General features: G+C 36.4%; 1 pseudogene; it reads left to right on the top strand.

Annotated features, from left to right (window-relative positions):
• Positions 1-17873: 17873 nt before the first annotated feature.
• Positions 17874-26132, top strand: part of LOC137404825 (fumarate hydratase class I, aerobic-like) — a 47518-nt pseudogene continuing 39259 nt past the window's right edge.

Raw genomic sequence — 26132 nt, forward strand, 5'->3', positions numbered from 1 at the left:
TATATACATATATATACAGTGGTGATACAAATTATGGAACCGCCTTTGAGTTTTAGTAAACAATGCGCTATAAGGGCTCTCATATTAGTTATATTCAGTCCAGATATGCAAAGTTATATATCATTAGAAAGGAGATTTTATCAGCTGTCGCATTGTTTAATTTTTTCTGCATCCAAACATAATTCCATCGCTAGTGCTGTTAAAAGTGCAACTAGTCAGGGTGTCTCATAACAAGTCATTTTTTTTCAAAAATAGTAGTCTGGTGAATGATGTCTAGAATTTCCAAATTCTTTGATCTGCTCAGTTTAACAACCATCTAAGACAACAATTGCATTGAGTGAGATGTTGTGCATTACACAATGTAACCCAAGTAGTATTGAAAAGTCCTTCTGCTCTCAGTAAAAGTCATTCTAATAACTTCATCATCATGCCTCAACATCTCACGAAAGAAAAGTGGGCTGTAATAGTTCACCTTCATCAGCAAGGGAAATCGCAAAGAGAAATTGCAAAGGAGGTAGATTGCTCTAAGAAAGGTGTATTTACAACAACCCGCAGATGGGAGGAAACTGGTCAAGTTGAAAAAAGGGCTGGTAGGGGAAGGAAAAAGCTAGCAACAGGTCGAGTGACCAGACATCTAGTGAGACTTTCTTTGGTTGATAGACATCTAACCAGTCCTCTGCTAGCCAGAGAGTTAAAAGAATCAACAGGTACAGAGTTAGCACTGTCAACAGTTTGCAAATCATTGAGAGATAATGGCTTACGAGGCTGTAAAGCTCGTAGAAAACCTTTGTTATCATCTCGGCAAAAAAAGGCTCGTCTACAATGGGCAAAAGATCATGTGAATTGGTCACCAGAAGACTGGAGAGCAGTATTATTCAGTGATGAGAGCACATTTACTGTTCAAAATCACTCTGGCAACAATTATGTAAGAAGGAGACCTGGTGAAGAGTTTAAACCAGAATGTATTTTACTTACGATAAAGCATCCCACCTCAGTAATAGTGTGGGGTTGTTTCTAGGCTGCTGGTCCTGGTAGATTAGATTTTGTTGATGGTATGGTGAATGCAGAAAAACATTGTGGAGTACTAAAAAGTGTGATGATACCATCTGCTATAAGTCTGTTTGATAGAGAGTGGCTGTTTCAGCAAGATAATGCTCCATGCCACACAGCCAGAAGAGTAAAGAAGTGGTTTGCTGACAATAACGTTAACACTCTGACTTGGCCTTCTCAGTCACTTAGACCTTAACCCAATTGAACATTTGTGGAGCAGAAGAGGCAATATCGTAATTAAAGACAAACCAACAAATAAAGGAATAGTGATGGAGCTTATTTTGCAATCCTGGCATCGAATAGTTACACATGAAGAGCTTCAGACGCTGACAGATAGTATGCCCAGGCGCTGCTGAGCAGTGATTGACAACAAAGGCTGGCCAACCAAGTATTGATCATCTAAAGGACCAAAACAGTTTTTTTCAAAGCTACTATACCTTGTTTTTAAGATAATTCACAATAAGCCATTTCAAAGAAAATAAATATGTTATTTTATGACTTTTGGTCAGACACTATGTAATAAAAATAACAACTGTACAGTAACTCTCTGACAGCTTTCAGTGAACCTCTAATAAGATTGTTATAGAAAATACGATGTGGTTTTAATTTAAGTTTATCAAAAAGCCAACATTGTGACGATTCAAATGATATATAATTTTTTATAGTTATGTAAAATTCTGACTGTAGAAAAAACAAACACAACTCAAAATTCATTGTTATGGAACGAAAATTAGAGGCGGTTCCATAATTTGTATCACCACTGTACATGTATGTATATATATATACATGTATATACATGTATATATATATATATATATATATATATATATATATATATATATATATACATGTATATATATACTGTATATATTTCTAGTTATATGCACAATTATTCCCAGCCTTAGTTTCCAAGTAAATACAACTGCCAGATCTCTATCTCTCCTCAAGATGGTCAAGCTAGTAATAAACACACCGAGTGTTTGAAACACTTGAATCTATATATATATATTTCCAAGTGTTGGTGTGTAGGTGCGTCCAGCTATAGTGCATGCTGATTGATTTACCAATGTGGCCACGCGTTACAATGCCACTGTTAAGAAATATCTTTTTGTAAGGTTCGATTACTATATCTGGGGTCAACGCCAGTTCTTCTCACACGGACAATTATATCGTCTCCGAGGGAAAGCCTCAACATTATCTTTTTGTTTAGTCAAACAAAGACAGTACGATATCTCATTGTTACATTTGTACCAGTATTGAGAGGTATCGTCTTATTGAAAGTTTTGATGGATAGCTTCTGTTGGAACAGTAACCTTTTTTATACACACTTCTATGCAAGAATTGTTATTATTAATTCAACATATTCAGGATGTTTATTTTGTTTTCTCAGTTCGTATTAATTGTATCATTACTGAATCCTCTTTCATTGTAATCGTAGCAAACTGACTTAATTTAGTTCTGGCTAGTTATTTCACATTTACATCTAAACCTTTTTGTATTCATTTTATTTTTTTAATTTATTTACCTGCACAAAACTTTTTCTCATGATATGAAGTTTAAAAGTTTTTTGACAAAGTTTGAAAACCTTTGCAGTTGTTTTTATTTTCTCTCTTAATATATTTTAATTACACAAAACAATTTTTTCGTGAAATGTAGTTTGAAAGTTAGAACGGCAAATGTTGCTATATGTTAAACGCAAATCAATTTTCTGTCCAAAAGACTTTTTTAAAACCCGGGCAACGCCGGGTGGTACAGCTAGTATATATATATATATATATTTCACCGTAAATATATATATATATATATAAGAAGTCATAAGCAAGTGACAAGCATGCGGAGAGTGTGTGCCAACCCTTGCTGATCTTGACAGGCTCATTGTTGTCACGGTCACCTCTGGCTTATCACTTTCTGCCATTTTCATTTGTGATGTAACTTGTACCGAAACCTGTACAGGATTTCGGCTCTTGTATCTAAACTTATATAAATCTAAATGTGGTCAGTTCAGCTGAGCTGAGTATCGCCGAGGTAGCTGCGCTGACTCCTTTGTCCATAACAACTGGGACAGCCCTGGCAGTGTCAACTTAATGCAGTTAACTGAGCTGGCTGTTACGCAATTGCTTGGCTCATAATACTTGCCACTACTTCATAGACCTTCCAGCCGGAATACTCGGTGTTAGTGCTCGTCTGGCTGCCACTACATCCAGGACTACCGCTAAAAGATTATATACCTCTCGAATCATAGTCTATCACTACCTCTAGGGTACTATGCCCGACTGTTTTACTTTGTATCCCTCGCTACCCCCTTCTTAATCTCACTTCTCAAGTCACCACTTCTACTCTTTACTCTCAACAACCTGTCCTAATTATTCACTATCTCTCTAGTCCTCAAGACCTCATTCAACATATCTCATGTCAAATCAGCATTCTTCATCTAGTCTCCACTCACTTCTCTATCTCTCAACCTGTTGACTGCTACTATTAGAGCAAACCTTACTCTATCAGTATTATTAGCTACCTCATCATATCTGCTCAAACTCTCAACTCATTGTGAGAACTCTCTATCACTTTCACCAACGGCATGTCTAGTCACCAGGTACTTATGCCCTTTTACAAACATGCTCTCCTGTCTACCATAATACTCCTACAACTGAAGCAGGGCTTCTACCCGGTACACTGAAGTATCCTTCATCTTGTAGATAACAAAGAAGGTCAGAGCAAAAAGCATAGAGATTAATAAAAGATATCCAGATAAAAGCAGACAGCAGCCCACCCTGATGTGTTTACCAACTGATGGTAGAAAGCTCTACTTATTTCCTGGCTACACTCCTCCGTCACCTGAAAGACAATAAAACACTTTTCTGATTGGCTATCTTATCACAAACTTCTGCACAGGAATTATTGTACATAGCAGACAACTATCGACATACAGTAGATGCTCCTATAATGTAAACTTCGCTATAAATTCAACTAGCTGCATTACCCGCCTACAGAAACAGATTCACGTGCGGCATAAGGTTTATTGAGAGTTGTCTTTCATACTGTAAAACAACTCCAAATATGCAGTGTACTGAAATTGTTGCCCTGATTTATTATTATGTAAATTGTCTACTAAAATTGTTACCCTGAATATACACATATACATGTCAATATGCACATATACATGTCAAATGTTTGTGACATTTATTGTGACACCCTTATTACCTATCTAATAATATTAATTCACAAGTTTGTATTTTTGTCATTCGAATGTCCAGTTAAAGTTATTTAACATATGCGTGCTATCTATTACACTCACAGTCCCATGCACCGTGAGAGATCATATATCCAATTATATGTACAATTACTCCAAGCCTCAATTTTAAATCCCTGCCTTATTTTATTCCTAACCTTATTTGTAGTGTGGTTGGTTTGATTCTATGCACGCGAATGCACGAGTTCGACTCCTGCTAGTTGCAATATTTTTTCTAATAAATCTCAAATTTTATCATCTGTGATTCAGTCTGTCCATCTATAGTGATTATTATGTGGCAATGGTAAATCCGTATGGCAGAAGTTTCGATCTCACAACCTCCGTTCACTCGGCTATTACCTAAATAATTAGGCTACGGGTGACTCATTGGGCTCATATGGGGATATGAGTTGTTATCTGGGCTAAAATACGCATAGCCATCTGTGTTTCGCCTCGTCACTAAAGCTTGCTCTCACGGCTCTTTTTATTAAGTTAGCTTAATAACCTACTCAAATTAGCCATTGGCAATGTGCCAGGTTAACGGCAAGTAGTAGGCCACTTGCCATTAGCCTTACCTGTCACTGTTAATAATCAGTTTTTTAATACTCGTGCAACGTCGGGAGCTCTACCTAGTTTTTTCATAATGCTGGCTTCTGGTGGATGAACACAGCTTTTATTATACTAAATATTTAGACTAGCTTAAGTTACTAAAATTCATTGAATAAAGAAACTTAACCAATAGCAACTACATTACCTTCCACCGTCTATTTTCTGTTATAAATCTTGAATGAATGCGCAGCATAAGATGTAAGAAATATGTTTCCACAATCTGTTTTATTTATTCCTAGAGCATTCAAATATTTGAATCGTGCATTGGCCAGACACACACAGAAATAAACAAACATTTTCATTTAAATGTTAGAATGGCAAGTGTTGTATATGTTCAATAAAAATAGATTTTCCGTGCAAAAACTTTTTTATCACCTGAGCAACACGGGGCATTCATCTAATCTTTGCTATAATAAGAGCCGTGTCTGTCTATCTGAGGCCATGTTGAGAGTGTTAGGAAAAAAGACTACATGGAGTGGGAATTGAACCCGGGCTATTGGATTCCCTAACGATTTTACCCCAACCAAATTTGGATTTCAATCACTTGCACATATAAGAATAGGTGTGTACATAGTTATTACACATGAGAATCTGAAGCATAGGACTGCCTGTTTATTAGTTTGCTATAATAGCGATATATATTAATTTAATATAATAAATTTAGCTTAATGTGTGAGTAACCCTTGAAGAGCAAGTATGATGTCTGTTTAGCTCGCTGCAAGCAGAGGCTGTGCGTGTTTTTAAGAGCAGTGGTGTACTAACAATGGGTTTGTGGTCTTGACTAAGTCCAGTGACAAGGGAACCTAAAGCATTCAAATATTTGAATTAGGCACTGGAAAAATACACAGAATTAAACAAAAGTTTTCATTTAAAAGTTAGAATGGTAAATGATGTATACCTGTATGTTAAAAGAAAAGTTTTTGTGCAAAGGATTTTTTATTACACGGGCGATGTCGAGTATTTACCTAGTATTAGCTATAACGATTTCTCCCTACTACTATCTTGACTACCATACCTCTCATAGCTGCTGTCACGACTACCTACTAGTCCACTGTGGCGCCTTACAGTGTCTCGCGTTGCGTGTTCGCAACTTAAGTTGTACAACTCGAGTTGTACAACTCAAGTTGTACAACAGAAGTATATGATCAGTTATACAATCAGTTCTCGAGTTGTACAACTCGAGTTGTACAACTTGAGTTGCTGTTCAAAAAACTCAGCCGGGGTTTTTGATGAACTCGAGTCTGGGTTTGCAAAAAAGCAAAGTGAGTAATTGGGGTGTCTCATTTACAGAACTGCATTTGCGCATATTATATAGAATTTAATAATTGAATAATAATAGTATTTTAAATATATATTTAAGCTATATGTATTGGCGATATTTGCGCATATCTATTTCTATAAATATAAAGAGACAAAACAATTGTAGAATGTAAAAAGCAAACTAAAAAACAATCTATGTGGGGGGCCACTTCTTTTTCAAATGAAAAAAAGAGTTATCTCTCTAGAACCTGACAAGAAACTGAATGAAGACCAAAATGAACAAACATATAAATTATGTCAACGACGTTTAAAGATGTACCAAAAAAATTCCATATAAAAAGTGTAACTAGAGAAAATGAAATGATGAGTTGTTTAGTATGGCGCCCACAGTGCTTCGCGTTCCATGTTCTCCAGCCGATTTGTTCAACTCGAGTTGCTGTTGAAAGAACTCGGCCTGGATTTTCGATGAACTCGAGTTGTACAACTCTATTTAAAAACTCGAGTTTGTAAATATCACTCGAGTTGTACAACTGGAGTTGCAAACTTGAGACACTATAATTCGATATTAGCTCTAGTTTTACAGTACATACATACCTAGTTTAATTCTATTAGCTAACGGGTGCCTATTGATGTAGCATTGTTAATATAACCAGATCTACTGTTATGGTACCGTAATACCAATATATTGCTCATTACTTTTACAAAATCGCGTTCCGTGTTCACAACTCGAGTTGTGCAACTCGAGTTGTACAACTCGAGTTGTGAACACGGAACGCGAAGCACTGTAAGGCGCCGTAGGTCCACTGCTGCTATCTCACCTGTCGTATCCCGCTTCTCTGCTCTTATCCTTACAATTATGGGGTACATGGACTCTTTTTCTACAAGGAAAAATTTTAATGATGGGACAACTCCGCATATCATGAGCACTACACTTGCAATTGTAGCAAACTCTTTCCACTACTTTCTCTACTACCTGCTGCATGTCTAGAGACATACGTCTATTTGCTATTGTCTTTATACAGTGCACCCTCGAGATACAATGTTAATCCGTTCCAAGGCTGGCATCGTATAGCGAAAAAATCGTGTCCGGATATAGAAACCATTTAATTATACAATAAAAACAAAGAAGGTAAAAATCGTCCAAAATTTTATAAAAATGCTGTACATATCGAAAATTAGTAACAAAATAGTATGTTAGCTTTAGTAACTATAGTTACCTACAGTAGCTGCATTGTATTAAGTGTACCTAGTGATTATAATCTGCAATACTGTAAAATTATAATCTGTGTACCAAAGGCAGATCGTACGGTAAGGAGTTCTTACCTTCAAATTGTACGCATAACATAAACATTGAATTCGCTTCGAATAAGTTTGGCTTGCCAAACTCACACTTATAACTGAGTTTCAGTATGTATTGTAAACTATTTTACTGAATTTCATCTTTTTATCACAAAATGTTATCCTTCATAAGTTTGTGTCTTCACTTTCATTATAAAATTTAGCGTGTCTGGTTGAAACCTTTTTCAACCAGAATTTAATAAGAAAGGCCGAGCGATGCGGTTATCGAAAGCGGCCTCTCACACACCTGACCATTTAATGGCTACCGAAAAGAAAAATAAAGTTTTATTTACTATACAGGACGTACATATCTTTGGAGTAACTTGACTTTAGCTGGTACATATAGCGAATAAAGCAGAGAGGAGGCAAAAACGTATCAATGCTAATTATGTTGGTGTACACTTGAAGATTAATTTAATACGTAATGAAATTGAATTTTTAGCAGACTAAAAGAAGCTGTCTAGTCCTGTCCAATTTTTCTTCTCGTTTAAAAGAAAAAACTGCTAGTTAGCTAACGCTTGTAGAAGGATCTAGAGAAGGTGCTACATTATTTTTTCTTGTATGAAGTGTGCACAAGAATCAATGTAACCGCAAGTACCAAGTTTGTACGTATTTGTACCCTAGAGGACAGGTCAAGTTTCAGAAAGTAATGTGGATGCGTCAACTATCTTGAGTAGTTAGTTATATGAGTTACATACATACGATGAATTGTATTCACGTAGGAGATAACAAGCCCACTTGCAAAGACATGGTTAAACAAGGAAATAAAACATAAAATCAGATGGAAACAAATAAAATATGAAAAACATGCCACACAAGAAATAAATAATATATATTATACATGCATTATTTTAATGTACCAGTCCACATCGGTAAATTAAACACTTGAAATATTTCTGCCAATGTGGGGTATCTTCTACTTCCTCGTCCTTACTAAATGTTTGCTCCTTTTAAGTGCTGGTCGCGTGCATGGCTTTCTAACTCCTTCAAATCTTCAGTCGTAAGCTCCTTCTTGTGCTTGATTTAATCGAGTGCTTGTTTTGATAATAATTGCCAATGCTGATTGGTTGCGATCATATTCCTTGACAATGTTAATAATACGTGTGCCTTCTTATTTACGACGTCCAACTTTGTTGACATAGAAATGATTTTTCCTTCATTTTGTAACGACCTCAGATTTCATAGCTAACGAATGAAATATAAATACTTGTAGTTATATATGTATGTTGACTAAAAGTTTATAGTAAAATAAATTATAACGCTACAAATGAATATTTGCTCTCGCTTGTATATTTCACACGAAACTTTGCACGCGGAATGCTACCATGAGAGAAGTCGATCATCGTGTCTCTTCTAAACGTTCTGAAAATTTTTTCGGCAAACTATATTTCAGTGTCTTTTTTATTTCGACGGGCGTTATGAGCACACCGATCGCCAAATTTTAACACGGGCGAATTCGAAATCGTATGGTGAAATAAAGTTTGTATAGCGAGGTGAAGATCTCACAATGTTTGACTTCGTAAGGTGAAAAAATCGTATATCAGGGTAATCGTATCTCGAGGGTGCACTGTACCTCCTTCTGTCCTTCTACTTACTATACTCTCAACTCCTTGCTCCATACTTACTAACATCACGATCATCACTGCCATCTCAATAATACTTACTACTATCTTTAGGACTACCTCTAGAGGAGTATATGCTTGCCAAATCACACCATCTATTATTACTTCTAAGGTACTATCTCGACTTCTTTTATTTGACACCCTCACTATCCCCTTCTTAATCTCACTTCTCAAGTCACCACCTCTTATCTCCACTCTCAACAAACTGTCCAAGTTATTCACCATCTCTCTAGTCCTCAAGACCTCATTCAACATATCACATGTCGAATCAACACTCTTCATCTAGTCTCCACTCACTTCTCTATCTCTCAACTCGTTTACCACTATTAGAGCAAACCTTATTCTATCAGCATTATTAACTACCTCATCATATCTGCTCACACTCTCAACTTGTAATAAGAACTCTCTATCAGTTCTACTAACTGCCTGTCTAGACATCAGGAACTTATGCCCCTTCACAAGCCTGTTCTCCTGTCTACCATAATACTCCTGCAACTGAAGCAGGGCTTTTACTGGGTACACTAAAGTATCCTTCACCTTGTAGATAGCTAAGAAGGTAAGAGCAAAAAGCATAGAGATTAACAACAGATATCCAAGAATAAGCAGACAGCAGCCCACCTTGATGTGCTTACCAACTGATGGTAAAAAGCTCTACCTATTTCCTGGCTACACTCCTTCGTCTGAAAGACAGTAAAACACTTTTCTGATTGCCTAGCTTTTGCACAGGAGTTGTAAATAGTAGACAACTTTCAGCAGACGCTGCTATAATGTATACAGTACGCGCTCCTACAATGTAAATAATACGTTCCAAGAACATTTACATACAGTACATACTACCTGCTCGCCATTTATCTGTATCCTGGAGTCAAGGTTAGAATAAAAGAGAACTTTCAACGATACTCCAACTCGTGACATTTAGATTGGTGGGCCGACGCTGTAACACCTGCACCAATCGATCCCTTTTGTATTTATGAGCAATGGGCAGCTACCCTAGTCTATGTTTTTTCAACACATCTGACAAACTATGACGACAAACTAGATTGTTGCCCAAGTTGTTTCCGTATATAATATGTAGCTTTACGCACATTGTTTTTTCTTTCACAAGTCTTCACATTGTATGGAGTTTTTACAAAGGAGGAAGCAAAAACTTCACTCAAATCTTTTGTGTTATAAGTAATTTATGTTATGGGAGGTATATGTTATAGGAGCAACTATACTGTACCTCCTATAAAGTAAATTACACATCTCGGAAAGAATTTCTTTTAAGTTTTTCTATTTGTATTATGTAAGAAGCTCTATATAATCCTTAGCCTGAGTTCCATAAATGTGTATTTGTCAATTGATGTCAATTAGGTTGAAACAACCCAGGACAAAGCAGCACAGACTTTTAACATACCGATTTGTTGACATAACCATGTACAGGTTATTCACTACTTCTATGCAACCCAACATATTTCGCAGGCTGTTTAAATCACATTAAAAAGAACAGCATTTCCAACAGTGTTTTCCTTCTTTAGTTATATACAAAAGGGTTGTTATATATAATTTTTACAAGAGTTACAATATATTTTCACAAGAGTTGTAATACTCATTAGTTCAGATTATCAACAAGCATTAAATTGGAGTTTTTTGATTTGGGACGACAATTTATCAATTTGATTGGTGCTCTACTACCTGGATTGTTTGAGCGTTCAAGATTTTGCCATGGTTGCTGCCAGTTAAAACTTTGCATCGGTGAACACCAGAATCTGAATATCATAGACTTAGTTAAAAGCAATCTTTCAACATATTTCATATTCATTGCCAATGTTATACTGTACCAAAATTGTATATATTATTTTATAATGGCCAGGAGATAACTACAAAATAAAGGTTTCGTTTTCAAGGAGTTATCACACTTTAAGTTTACTCTTTCGTGATTCTGTTATACTCGTTCCCATTGAACTGAAAACCCTGGAATGGCAAAGGTTATTCGCGAGTACGGAAATCCGGCCGGCTCCATGTTGAGTGAGCGTTTTGAGTAAATTTCATTGTGTTCAATGTGAGAAAGCAATCTAGTTTCAGATTTAACAACTATGTCAGATCACGAATACACCGCTAAATCAAAGGAACAGGCTACTTGAGATTATTACTAATAATTTATCTAAGAGACAGAAGGGTGTAGGTGCACAGTGCTATTGCTATTCCATGAAATGCAAAACCACAATAATGGACTTTTGTAAGGAATTCCGAGGTGCAATTCCACTGTTGCCACCAGTGTAAAGGAATTTACTGGCCTTTATTTGGCACGATCGAGACTATTTCATAAAGAAATAAATTGCGTGTGGTTCCGTTCAATTTTTTATTAGAGAAGGAAAATCCACTAGCCGAGGAGCGTACGGCTATTTGCTCTGCTCAACTAAGTGAGCGCTCACCAAATATGCAGTTTACTGAAATTGTTTCCCTGATCAGACTGCATACACATAATTATGTTGTCATACATGTCAATAATGTTGGGGAGAACAATGGAAATTTGCAATGTGTTTGACAGCTAGTCTACAATGCATCAGTCTCAGACCACTCAAATCGGAGTTGTCTTGTTTTTGTACAGAGAGCTGATAATGAAATTGACATTGCTAGGCAAACTGAAGTTCTTCAAACTAGCAGTATTGAAAGATTTTGCACGTTTTAAGAAATTCTACAAAATATTTTGCTATCACCAGCATTTATTGAATGGAGACTCCTACATGGTTAAAACGCTAATCAGGGCTCACTAGTTCTTCGTCTATATCCTGTGTTTTGACATGGTATATACAAACAGTGCAGCAGTAATGTGGTTGTGTTAATAAAAATTTTAATTTACTATCAGTAATATTTTACATAAATAACACCACAGACAGTATGATGTCAAGGCAGATACAACATTTGAACCTTAACCCTAAAACAACACCAACATGATAGCCTTTTTATGAGATACAATAAGGAGAATGAATGCATGAAAATACATGCCTGTATATACTGAAAGATATGTTAGAATAATGCATATGGATAATATGTTAGTATAACAGAACAATAAGGACAGCATGACATAACAATAACAACACATTAATTCAATGCAGACATGACATAACAATAACACAATGTTAATTCACCGCAACACTTGCGGATAAACAACATTTTTTGTTCTTCTGTTGGGTGTATGAACAAAGTTTTCGGCTTGTGCAGGCAACGTACAGCTAGCCGAGCAGCTGCTGTAGTTAGTGCATCTTGCTGTTGTCGCTGTTGCGTCTGCTCTAGAAATTCAGCTTGCCGAGCAGCTGCTGCAGCTAGTGCATCATTTTCTTGTCGCCGCTGCAACTGCTCAATAATTTCTGCACGTCTGGCAGCTGTAGCAGCCACTCTGAGCTGTTTGGGTCGCTACTGGGTCGGCTCAGCAGTCTCTGCACTTCTAGGAGCTGCAGCATCTATTCTGGCCTGCTCTCGACGTAGCTGTGTTTGTTTAGCAGTTTCTGCTCTTCTAGCAGCTGCAGTGGATATTCTGTTTCGTTGTAGGCATAGCTGTGTTTTCTCTGCAGTTTCTGCACTTTGAGCAGCTGAAGTAGCAGTTCTGGCCTGTTCTAGCCGTAGCTGTGCTTGCTCAGCAGTTTCTGCTCGTCTAGCTGCTGCTTTGCGAATTCGGTCTCCCTCTACGGGAATCAATCTGTTTTTTGCGTTTTGGCAGTAGAGTAGGCTTTTTGGGAGGCATCGTACTGCTTCAAGAGATGATCAATTTAGTTTGTAAAACTTCTACTTTTTAGGTTATTTGAGGTATATTTTCAATCGGGAGCGTTTGTAAAAGTGAATGAGATGGTGCGCTTTTTTGTAATATACCCTGCTCTCTTTCTTCTCACCGTCGCCTATCGCAACGCTCAGAGTACCCGTGCAAGCTCTGTAGTTCTGTAGTACTCGTAGCTGGAAAAAAGTACAAGTAACTCAGCTGCGGAAGGAAATGAACATTTTTACTATCACGAACAGTGGCAAATCTAACGTTTTAAGTAGTGGATGTGTGGCAATTCATAGACAATATAACATTGAATAAGAAGTACTTACCTTTTTGATGTAGAAATTTAGTAGGTGAGAATAGTATTTTTTTAACAGTTGTGTGTTCCTGCAGGGAGGTTTGGGTTTCTTTTTTCAAACAGCTCAACTCTGCTCTGGCTTGTCGGGGAGATAGTCCAAATCGGGCTCGGATGGCTTCAAAGATGGCTGCCTCCCCGACTGCCCGTTTGCAGGACTCTGTCCCTTTCTTCAAAGTCTCTCTGAGGTGCAGTGTGCTGGCCTCTTCGGCCCACCTATTTGCAGCTGCGATTTCTCTAAATCTGGTAATGAAGTATTCTGGGTCTCCGACGCCATTATACTTGGACATTTTGAACTGGGAGGCCGGTTGTGGGTTCTGACTTAATCTGAAAAGTTGCCCAATGGCGTCAGCTAATCGGTCCGGGTCCCGGTCTACACTTCTTGTCTTTCTTTGAGACATGACTTGAGGTTTTCTCCGAGTGAAGGGAACCGTTATAGACAATCGTGGCCTGACTTGGAGTGCTTAGGCCTTTTTTGGCAGTATCGAGCGCCTTACAGAGTGGGGGTGGTTGGCGTAGTGCCAGTCATCAACCCTTCCCTGAAGTGCTAGATAACTTGCTTATTCTAAAACACTACGTGTCTTTACGAATGTGGGGGATAGCCGTACAGCTATCTTGGCCAGATTCGAAACTCTCGGTGTTTGCCATACTAATCCGGTTTTCTTCTATTGAGGCTGCTTTTGCAAGCAGGGCAGGAGGTCTGCCGGAGTTTGATTTCCAAATTTCTAGATGGTGCCTACCAGGTTCGGCACAATTCCACTGTTGCCACCAGTGTAAAGGAACTTGTTGGCCTTTACTTGGCACCTTCTAGACGATTTCATAAAGAAATAAATTACGTGTGGTTTCGTTCAATTTTTTATTCGAGAAGGAAATTCCACTAGCCGAGGAGTGCACGGCCATTTTCTTGGCTCAACTAAGTGAGCGTGCTCCTTTATATATAATAGTATCACCCATTCCGGCTAACGGTAAGAATACAGGCTAAAAAGGTGAATAAATAGGATTGCAAGTGTGTTGGTATGACAACAATTAGATTAGATTAAATTAGATATTACAGCGAGTAAAACAACCGTATAATAAAAAGAACAACACAGCATGCAAGATATAACATATAAAAATGTCTACAAGAGTTACAATGTCATGGCTCGGCGTCCACCACGCTTTCAAAAGAAAGCGCATGACATTTCCCAAGTGAGTCATGCACTTCTACTACTAGTTCTCTTACTATTGCTAAAGTCTATGACTACTTCTAGTTGTGCTACTACTAGTTAGTACTGCCGCGAGTTAGTTTTACTACACTAGTCACTGGGTGAGTGAGAGTCGATCAGTTACACTACTGAGTGCACGAGTTTGGCTGTATGTTGTCGGTGATTAGATAAATTTATAAGCTAGTGAGTGAACTTTGTCTTTCTTCAGAACAAAGGTTTTTTATTATTTGAAAATTTTATTATATTAATTTTCTAAATATTTCTAAAATACAAATTTCTTTTTATTATATTAATATTTCTAAATTTCTAATATTTCTAAATAAATATTTGAAAAAAATGTTTGTAGTGCCTATAATATTATTTATTGTTGTACCTGGATATAGCTAGCAGTAAGGAGATAAGAGTAATAATACTATTGTTATTACTACTGTTGCTAACTACTACAGTTTCATTTTAGATTTCTTTTAGATTTAATTTTTATATTTCCAAACAAAGTAACTGAGAACTCTTGTTATTTACAATGGTATCGCAACTGCAGAAGAGTGAATAAGCCTGGTCCTTGGGCACTTATCTGCAACGAACATTTCAATGATCCATGTTTTGACAGAACAGGTCAAAATGTTCGACTGAAACCAGATGCTGTGGCATCACTGATTGCACTGCCCAGTCATGTAAACGTTTATTTTTCAATGTTGAATGGTGCTTTTCAATGATTGAATTCAAAACAATATTGTCAAGCACAGTGCTGCTAAGTTGTTCAACTTAAAGTAGGTAAATCTAAAGAAATTTCAGAAACCTCAAACAGCACGCAAAACAGCGACAGCTGCCGCAGCAAGTGCTTATGAATATGTCTGCAGCTTAGCAGAAGATGTTGGTGTGAATTTCTATAGCAATACATCTGTGGCAATGGTTAGTACCTCTTTGCAGTATTTCTTCAATTTGTTGTCATTTCTATTAAAATAATAATTATCATAGTTGCAATCCATGTTTGATCCATGCTTGATTAAAAAGTTTCCATTAAGCTTTATGCCTAAGATGTGTGTGAATGACTTCCGGTGAAAATTGCTACATTTTCATGTTACATAGCAATATGGTAGCATTTTGACCTATTTTATTTTTGCTTATTTTATTAGCTGTATTGTTGTATCTTAAGGGCACTATGTTTATGTGAATAAGACATTCATTTTTGTTGATTTTATGTAATTGTTATCACTGATGCTTTTGTTTAGGTGGTTGGAATAATAATCCTACTGTTACTCAGTTTAAGGCTACCTTTCGCAAACTTATCAGCAAATGTGGTGCAAAATCAGATGCTGGTAAGACAGGTAATGTTACTGCTCAAAACGAGATTCTCATCATACAGGCTACTCCAGAAGTTGATCAGTTGGTGGAGCTCACAATGATTTCAGATGTCAAATTTATGTTATAGGTAAAATTGTAGTCTATATAGCTAGCTATATTGAGCAAAAGCTAACTAAAGTGCTGTCACGTGACATTGGCCATCAGTCGCTGGTTACCACTAAATCAACTATCCAGTACCGACATCTCTATACTCTACTCGAGCTACAAAACAATGGAGGATTGGTGCGTTTATAAGGCAGTGTCATCAGGATCCTGCTAGTTGCATATCGATACTTTCGTATTAATGCAAAGCCAGATCCACTCCATTGTGTGGTGTATGTTATCAGTAGTCTAGGATCTAGTGATGTGCTATGCCTTGGGAAACACCTTACGGACACAGCAGGTGGCATATCTAACCACTGCTTCGGTGATGAAAAACCTTATTCAGTCGTTTTATGATCTCTGACAGCATGATTAGGCTAACATCGTACATTCAAACTGCAAGGTGTCTCTTCGCGGCATAAAATACTAAAGTAGTACTGTTTAAAGGCCAGTAACAATGTAATCACTGTAATATTCATCTGTAGCTGTGGTTGTGCTGCTATTTCTAATCTGATTTAGTTCTAAGAAACTCTTATGCACCTTGGCTCAATATCCAGTGGTATACAAATCTCCTTTTACACAGTTTCTGTAAGGTATAAGTATAAGTTTAATCTGATTACACTAATTCATGCATTTCCTTGTTTGCATTATTTTGATTATTTTCTATTACCCCTGTTTTTAATTTCTGTTTAGTTGTTGCAGTGGTTTATTTCATCTTTTACAGATACTGTATTATACATTTCATACATTCATGAGCTATTATCACCTAAATCTTAAAAACGGTTTCTGTTTTGGCAGCATATGTATTGTTTTTATCAAAACACTTCATGTGCTAAGTTTCTCCATTATGGTTTATGCATATGTAATATAATTTTTAATATAATGGAACAGTTGTTATTTGCTTGAATATACATTTGCTGGGTTTATGCATCTGTTATACATAAGTTTGTATGAATAATATGGTCCAAGAAAATTTATTTTACATCTACTTATCATATTCCACTCCATATGTTATAAATAGGTTTTCTTTTATCAGGGAACTCTAAACATTGTGTAAGAGTTTTCATTAACACCCAGCCAGAAAATAACTATTCAACGTGTACGTTTCTGTCAATTTTCACTGTTTGTTTACAAACTGACTAATACACGATTAGCTTTCCAATATGGCGCATGCATTACGTATCGATATCAATGTAAAAAGTCACGTGATTGCTATTTCATGGCTATTTTATTGCTACGTTATTTCAACGCTCGTTCTATTGCGTATAACCCAAGATCCTAAAGTTTTGTCAATTACGTTTGTTACCATCACAGGTGTCCTTTAGCAGGGATATTGCCGAAGCCGAGACCGGGTCGTAGTCTACACACACACACACACAAAAAACAACAGTTGTTTTTTTGTGTGTGTAGACTACGGCCCGGTCTTGGCTTCGGCAAAATCTCCGCTAAAGGACACCTGTGGTTACCATCGCTACATCGTTATTAGAAAACTAATGATATCCAATACTGTGTCTGGGACGAGTATTTTAGAGCATTGGCTAAAGTAGCTACTCAATTATATTGTTTTAGCTCCGAACTCTGACAACGGCAAAATCTTTTCGTTGGTGCCCCTTTATATGGCTAGTTTTATTTATCCAGCACTCCGTACCCCACTATGCAGTGTTGAAGCGATAGTACATAAATGTCTGCATATCACTTTATTGCAAAAACAATTATGCCTTTGAGTCTTGGCAGCTCATATTGCAAATATCTTTTCACGTTGGCAAACAATGATTGTTTATGTGTGCTGTACGTCTTACCGCGATTAATACACTTCAAGGTTTTGCGTTTGCATAATTTGTTCGTTTTTTTTAAATTTCTTACTGAAACTTCATTTTTGCTTCAGCACTTTGAATGTTGGTTATCGCTCTATTAGTTTCAATATCCATTTCAGAGTATGCATTCACTTGCAAAAGGTTTCCTTCGTGCCGGAAATAAGCTGCCACTATGTCTGCTTAGACGATCAACTGGAACACTTAAGCCATTTTATTACCAGGATATGTTTGAAAACACAGAGCCTCTAAACCCACCTTACAAAAAGCTAACTTGTAGGTTTGCGCACTGTATTCAAACTTTTAGTGTCAGGAATTATTTAAACAGAATTTAAAATCTGTTGCAAACTTATGTTTCAAACACAGTAAGCCTAATTATTTTCAGTGTGTATGCTGTGTTTACATTGATGATGTTTGTGTTTTAAAGTAAGTTGCTGGAGCTAGATGGGTTGCATGCAAAGCTATGCCGCTGTTCCTTGTTTAAAGGAAATCATTTCAATTTTTGTTTGCTACCAATATGCTAGGTATTATAGTTGTCTGGTACAACGCATGTCTTTTTGTACATTTTCAATGTATAATGGAACATACAAATAAGGCTTAACATTTGGTTGCATAAATAAAGGTAAATAAGTATTCAAATGTGTCAAAATGGTAAACACAAATATTATATAATACTCTATAGTTTATTGGATAGGTCTGCTCAGGAACCCAACAGTGTATCAAACTTTCTTTTTTTAGCCGAGTTTGTGTCTTTGAGCACATTTCAAGGCAAAAATATGTTGATGGTTGATCCTCAAGCACTGACACTGCTCTGTGAGCAGGCTATGGTTGACATATCTCATCTCCTTAGGCCAGCTCATCTTCAGGTATTACTTGAAAACCATGTTTGCCAGCAATTGACTTTTACTAACATGGTTGCCATGGTTGGATAGTGAAGAAATCATACAATAAGAGCATTATTTGGTGGGTTCCCTCATTTTCTACTCGTTGTTTCTTGTTCTGTATTTATTAGTATTTATTATACCTATTTTTTGGATTCCGTCTTTTAGATTTTGACTATCTGATTTATTGTCTGGTTTACTTAGTTACCATAAAGACCTTCAGGTTTTTCTAAAATTATCGTTAGTTTTACACCAAAGTGATATTTTATTTGCAGTCCCTCTCTAATATTCTCAAAGACCCAGAAGCATCCCCTAATGACAAATATGTAGCCTTAGAGTTTTTGAAGAATGCTAACATTGCGGCTGGTATGGTACTACCTGGCTGTCAGGATACTGGAACAGCCATAATTATGGGTATGCTGTACCATCTATAGATGTTGCAATTAGATGTAATAAGGTTGCATTCAAAATAGATCTGTACTTTTTGTTGTAAAGCTTTTTTGAATACATTACGTGTACATCATGCACACATCATGTATACATCATGCACACATCATGTATACATCATGCGTACGTCGGAGACAAATACACATATTTGTAAACAACAAGCTTACAACCGTATTTTAAATAAAATGGTTTTTATTCGCATGCTGTATAACATAGATTTTAGTTACACACAATCAATAAAAACTTCAGAAAGTATTATTTTTTATCTAGTTGAAGTTGTCTTCCTTGTCTTGAATAATTTCATAGATGCCATTCAGTTGTATAGCAATTTTCTACTGAAATTTCTAAAGCTTGCTTTAACTATCATTTACGGCAGTGAAGACCTGAATTTCATCACCTTGATATGGTTGAGCTTCTACGATCACCTCTGATATTACGAGGGTGTTCACAAGTTCCCTACGCTGTTTTGTGCGTATTTTTAGAGCTTCAAGCTTTTAGCAAGTCTGTTAATACCTGATACAAAACTTCATCTCAAAGTTTGTTGTCTGTCATTCCGTGTTTATCCAGCTCTAACAACTAAAATCTAGAAATGAAAAATTTACTTCATATTGGTTTAGAACACATGAAGATTGCAGCCGCAAGTTCATTAACATTCACACCTAACCACAAGGCTAAGACGTTTTTATCATTCCTCTCATGTTCATCATATACTCTGTACCCTTTTCACGATTGCACACACTAAATGTGCACGTTTAATTATTTATTAATATTACCTTTTGCATTTGTTATTTTTGTGAAAGCTAATATTTTGCTACATTACCTATTTTTTAATTTTTACTTTTTGCTCTAAAGATATCTTGAATACATTATGTGTACATCATGCGTACAGAATGTGTACATCAGAATACAATTTCTCAGGAAAGAAAGGTCAGCAAGTGTGGACAGGTGGAGATGATGCGGAGGCCTTGTCACGAGGAGTGTACAACACGTATACAAATAGGAATCTGCGATATTCACAGGTAAACTATTAGTTGCTGGCTTATCGTCATGGAAACGTGGGCTTTTAATATAATTCTACCTTAGTTATAGCAATAATGGTTCAACATTAGGTCAGTCGAGTTTTGTTGTGATTTCCATATGTACCAGATTAGAATTGTTTTAGGACATTTCAAAATAAGATTCGAATCAAAACACAGTTTAGAACATATTGTGTTAGAACAGGTTAACAAATTTGAGGTTTTTGCGCAAATATGACGAGATTAAGATGTAAAACTATTGCTTTAGCTTTTTGCAATATCCACTGCGCTTAGCACATTTTTCGTGTCTACATGCAACAACCAATTTTGTAAATGTCCGTAATTGGCTCTGTAATTTTGTTTTTTAAAATATATTTCAAACAACAAGGATAAGCCAGCGAATACACACCACTTGGTGACAACTCTGGAGTTTTTTTGGCTATAAAATCAATATACTTTACAAAATATTGAAAGTTTAACTTGTAACCTTGATCAAAATTTCAGAGAAAATAATATTTTGCTGCGCGCTTTAGGTAGCTCCCCTTTACATGTACAAATAAGCAAACACTGACACAAATCTCCTGGGTCAGATAGAGATATACTCTACCAAGGGAGACGAGTACCACTTCCTGTTCATAGCCAAAGGTGGTGGCTCGGCTAACAAGAGTTTTCTCTACCAGGCAACCAAGGCTCTGCTGAATGAAAAGAAACTCATGGAGTTTGTACATGAGAAAATACAGGTTTGGAATATGTGTGTGTTCCTTATCGCTGTCAACTGTAGGTGGCAGGTTATAAGTGTGACAAGTGTCACGCCTAAATATAGCTTGCAGGAAACAGCATTTACTGTGACATATTTTTTGCGCTTTTTTGAAGGTCATTTTGTTTTTAAAAATTGCTATGGAGTTGAGTTTTTCAATTGGGTTTATTGTTTTTTGGATGTTAGTCTTTGTTCCGATATAGCCTGAGTTCCAATAGGATCATATTGTTGAGCTTAACTGTTCAAGTCACTATTGTAGACTATCGGGACGGCTGCTTGTCCACCCTACCATTTAGCCTTTGTTATTGGAGGAACTTCCGCCGAAATGAATTTAAAATGTGTTAAATTGGCTTCAACGAAGTACTTTGATAACTTACCTACTTCAGGTAAGTATTTTTAAATTCTTCGGCTTTAAAGTTGTGATTGCGTCAAATTTTAGTTGATTTTAACAGAGAGCATCAATTTTTTTTATCAGTTGTGATGTCGTTTGTTGTTTTAGGCAGTTTCATTGTCAAAATATTTGAAGATTGAAATTGACAAAAATTGACAAAACGCTCAGAAAAAAAGATGCGCCCAGACTTGCCCAAAATGATGTACATGTATATAGTGAAACAGTCCATCTATATTTCTTGTATTCACATTGGCTATTGCAATAAAAGTCTACTTCTACGCGGCTCTATTGTCATATATTTTATTTTGTAATTGCTCATGATTGCCAGAATAAAATTATTATAAATGTTTCAAACGCCCCAAATAAAAATAATTAAACTTCTGTTTGTTTTCTCTAAATGCTGTGTAAACATTTGAGTATTGACTACGATTCTGCCAGTCTACGGTAATTAGGTCGTCTAGCTAAGTTATTTTATCGCGGCATTTGTATCAGCTAAGTTCTCAGTTGCTATCCACACCGGAAACTAGTTACTAAATAAAATAAGCAAACGCCATCTTTGAAAAGAATATGTTTGAATATTTGGCGAAACCAATTGCATCCCTAAAAAATTAGGGTATAATCAACATTATCTAGTCATTATTAGTATCAATTTGTAGAAAGGAATCTACTGGTCACATTTGATTAGTTGATTTAAGTACAAAACAAATGGTTTTATGAATAAACCGACATAGTGAATTCAAAACCACGTCAATTTCTTTGAAATCAATTAACCCACCGATTCTGACAAAGGGTCAATAAAGCCATTCTTGCGCTTGGTTGGCGGATTATGGACTTAGCTGTTGTCACTTAGTAGTGTGGGACATAAAATTTTTTGAGCTCTCAATATTTGTTCCTTTGGAATTGAATAGAGCTATGCAAAAGTACCTGTCATAACAGCTACGATTACACTTCATAAGTCCATCTATCAGGTAGAATTCAGATAAGATTTCAGCACAGGTGGCAACGGGGCTTTGATGGGTTCAATATGTTCTGCAAATTATATTTTGCATTTTCTCTAACATATCTTGCATATCTTGAAACCAGTTGAAACATTTTCACACTTGTTTCAATGATATCATCGATTGATATCATTGAAACAAGCTTACACAATAGCTACTCTGTCAATAGCTAGATTTTTATATGAATTAAAGATGGCCCACGAATGACTCCAATAAATATATTCTAGCATACACCAAATACACTTGGTGTATGCTAAAGCCAATATTCAAGCATGTGATACTATCATTCCACGAGTGAGTTTTCTTTAGTAGCTTACCATGAGCTGCCTGTGATTATGTTCCTCTCTCTCATCTACAGGCAATGAACATGGCCTAGCATTCAGGGATGTGCAACTCGAGCAGAAGATACAAGACATGAGTCAACAGATCGGAATCGGCGCTCAGTTCGGTGGAAAATACTTTGTGCACGACGTGAGAGTAGTGAGAATGCCACGCCACGGAGCTTCTTGTCCAGTTGGTATGGGAGTGTCTTGTTCGGCAGACAGGCAGGTAAGATTGTAAAAGATACAAGTCAACATAACTCCCAGTTCCCAGGATTGGCGTCAGCTCACAGTCTAAACCTCATTTCATCGAACCCTCACTTGACGGTGAAGTTACGTTCTGAAGAACCCGTCGTTAAAGGCTAGTTTACACTATATCGGTAATCGCAGACACCTCTATGACACAAATATTTTTCATCGACTTCTCACTAGTCCAGTTTTATCCAGACTAGTACCCTGACAGTACGATGTGTTGTGAGAAATTGTCAGGTGCGTCAAGAAAGCACACGGAATAGGTTTATGTGAAAAAACTCAAACATAATGGAAGGCGAATGGTTGACGCAGTTGGTAGTGTGCCTGATGGATAAGCTGAATATTGTGGGTTCAAATCCTGTTAGGTGCTATTTTTTCCTAACCTGTATCCATGGATTTGGATGGCTCTTATATTATCTCTATCTATATTTCTCAAAGTTGGTCGTGTGTGCATGTGTCATTGTCCAGCTATAGCTATAGCTATTGAAATATTGGAAATAAAATTCCACATTCTGATGGATTTGAACTCACCCGCTTCACCACTGAGCTATACAAGGCATATTGATCAAAGACAATATGACATTATCATATACCGTATACCACACGCACACGCTAAATAACGTACTATTTGATTTGAAAATATGAATTCTATCAACTCTATAAAGCCCGATGCTTTTTTGTGTTTTCTTGAACCTCTAATTTTGATTTTTCGTAGGGTTCAATTGTTGTATCGTGATCAAGGCCAACTCTTTTCATGTGGACACTTGTATTTCCTCCGTAGGAAGAGCCTCAACATCGTCTCTCCATTCGGTCAGACAAAGACAGTACGATATCTCATTTTTACATTTGTACCAGTATCGAGAGGTACCAGTATCGTCGTATTCCAAGTTTTGATGGATAGCTCCTGGTGGAACAGTAACCTTGAGAGCCGAATAAGTTATTGTTATTATTAATTCCACATATTCAGGATTTTGATTTTGTTTTCTCAGTTTATATTAATTGTATCATTACGGAATCATCTTTTATTGTAATCGTAGCAAGACAGACTTAATTTAGCTATTACTTGCTAATTATTTCACATTTACATTTGAACCCTTTTATAGCTGTCTTATTTTTTTATTTTTCATTTGATCTGCTCAAAACATTTTCGACATGCATGAAACCGTTTTCTCATGATACGAAGTTTGAAAGTTGCAGTTGTTTGACAAAGTTTGAAAACCTTTACAGTTGTTTTTATTTTCCCTCTTAATTTATTTCAACTGCACGAAACACTTCTTATGATATGTAGTTTGAAAGTTAGAATGGCAAATGTTCTTATATGTTAAATACAAATAAATGGTGTTATATGTTAAATACAAAAAAAATTTTGTCCAAAAATATTTATTGCCCATGCGGGTAGTACAGCTAGTCAATATATAATACCTGGTATTTAGAAAAATGAAATTGTTTTAACCTACCATCACAATTTTGAAGGTCATGCGGATGTCACGTGCTTTTAATAAACAACCCATAGTCTCAACTTTTGTGATGCTTTTTAATAAAATCTTTGTATAAGAATGTTCACACATTAATGTTAAATGCAAATGATTTATTCCTTTAGATTAGACTTACTAGGTTAATAGTTGTGTTTCAGAATTTGTTCCTGTGTATGAATTATTTGGTGTTTTCACAACTATTTATATTGAGAGTCTCTAATATCTAATCTCGGTTCATGAAAAGAGAGTCGATGGAATATGTCGGAAAAAAGTGACACGTAGGTTTTCAGTGTGGAAAACCTGCCAGGGAGTGGCAAGACTATATTTAGATGTATATTATTGGTAGGCTTTGGGAAAGATCACATCTGAGGGTGTATTTCTTGAACAGCTTGAAACAGACGTTCAAAAATATATGCCTGATGTTAACTCACAGTCCCTCAGCTCTGATGTTGTGAAGGTAATGATGTCTTATATCTATCTACTATGTGAACGGCAATCTGTGTGTGGGTGTATTTGTCCAATTATAGAGCGGTCTTTCCTTTTTTCGTCATACGAATTTCGGTCATATGAAGCGAACTGAATTAATATGAGTAGCAAATACCGTACTTTCGGACTATTAACCGCTACTTTTTTATGATGATTTGAGTCATGCGGCTTATATAAGGGTGTGGCTATTCTGTGGTCTTTCTTTCACCACTAGGGTGCCTTAACCGAAATCTCCAGTTAGTGCGCCTCTAGCGGTAAAAGAAAAAATGAAACAATGCCTTACGGTACTGTTCCCTTAGGCACTAGGTTAAAAAGCGTAGGTTAATACAGTGCCGTTAGGCCCTGTTCCGTTTTAAACAGCAAAGTTGATGCCATGTTAAAAAGCATCGTCCTGAGTTCTGCGGCTTATACAAAGGTGCCTATACAGCTATACAAATGTAGTACTCATTAAATAAATTAATTAGTAGTAATTTACATGCAATTAATATTTACTGCCAACGAGAATCACCGTGAACATTTGTTTTTCCGGCCACCTATACAATTTTTTTTGCGTTTTACCTACCAAGTTTCTACTTCAAAAAGATAAGTACTTCTCATTCAATGTTATAATGGTTATGAATTGCCATACCTCCACTACTTAAAAGTGTTGGATTTTCCACTGTTCGTGATAGTAAACCTGTTCATTTTATTCAGCAACTGAGTTACTAATTTTTTTCAGCTATGAGTACTGTAACTTACTAGTACAGAACTTGCACGGGTACTCCGAGCGTTGCGCTAGGCGATGATGAGAAGAAAGAGAGCAGCTGGTATCGACTTACTATCACCCTGCTTTAGCCATGACCAGCTGTACGTCGCCTGCTCAAAAGTAGGCACAAGCCGAAAACTGTTTGTTCATACACCCGACAGAAAAACAAAAGATTTCGTCTATCCGCAAGTGTTGTGTCGAACTAACATTGCGTTATTGTTATGTCATGCTTGCATTGATTTAACATTATGATATTGTTATGTCATGCTATGTTCCTCATGTTCTGCTACACCTACATATTATCCACATGCAGCATTTTCTAACATATTTTTCAGTAAATATTTCCTTATTGTATCTCATAAAAAGGCTATCATGTCGGAGTTATGTTTTGTTATTGTAAGGCGCTAATGCTGTATCTGCCTTGACATCGTATTGTCTGTGCTGTTATCCCACGAACAAACGAGCGGAAGCGAAGTATGAGAGTTTTTATAATAAATGCATGTGCACACAACTTACGAAAATTATTCATCAACAATGAGACGAACCCTTGTCTCGAAATTTCATTAACAAATTTAACCATCGTTTTGTAGATTAGTTAAAGTATAATAACGATACAAAACACATATAAGCCTATTTAAATATGTTACCTAGTCTTTGTAAATTATCGAAATTCTCTTAAAACTTACCCATCTGATCGGATTAT

Source organism: Watersipora subatra, chromosome 9 (assembly GCF_963576615.1).
Source record: "Watersipora subatra chromosome 9, tzWatSuba1.1, whole genome shotgun sequence".
In the NCBI taxonomy this organism is placed as follows: domain Eukaryota; kingdom Metazoa; phylum Bryozoa; class Gymnolaemata; order Cheilostomatida; family Watersiporidae; genus Watersipora; species Watersipora subatra.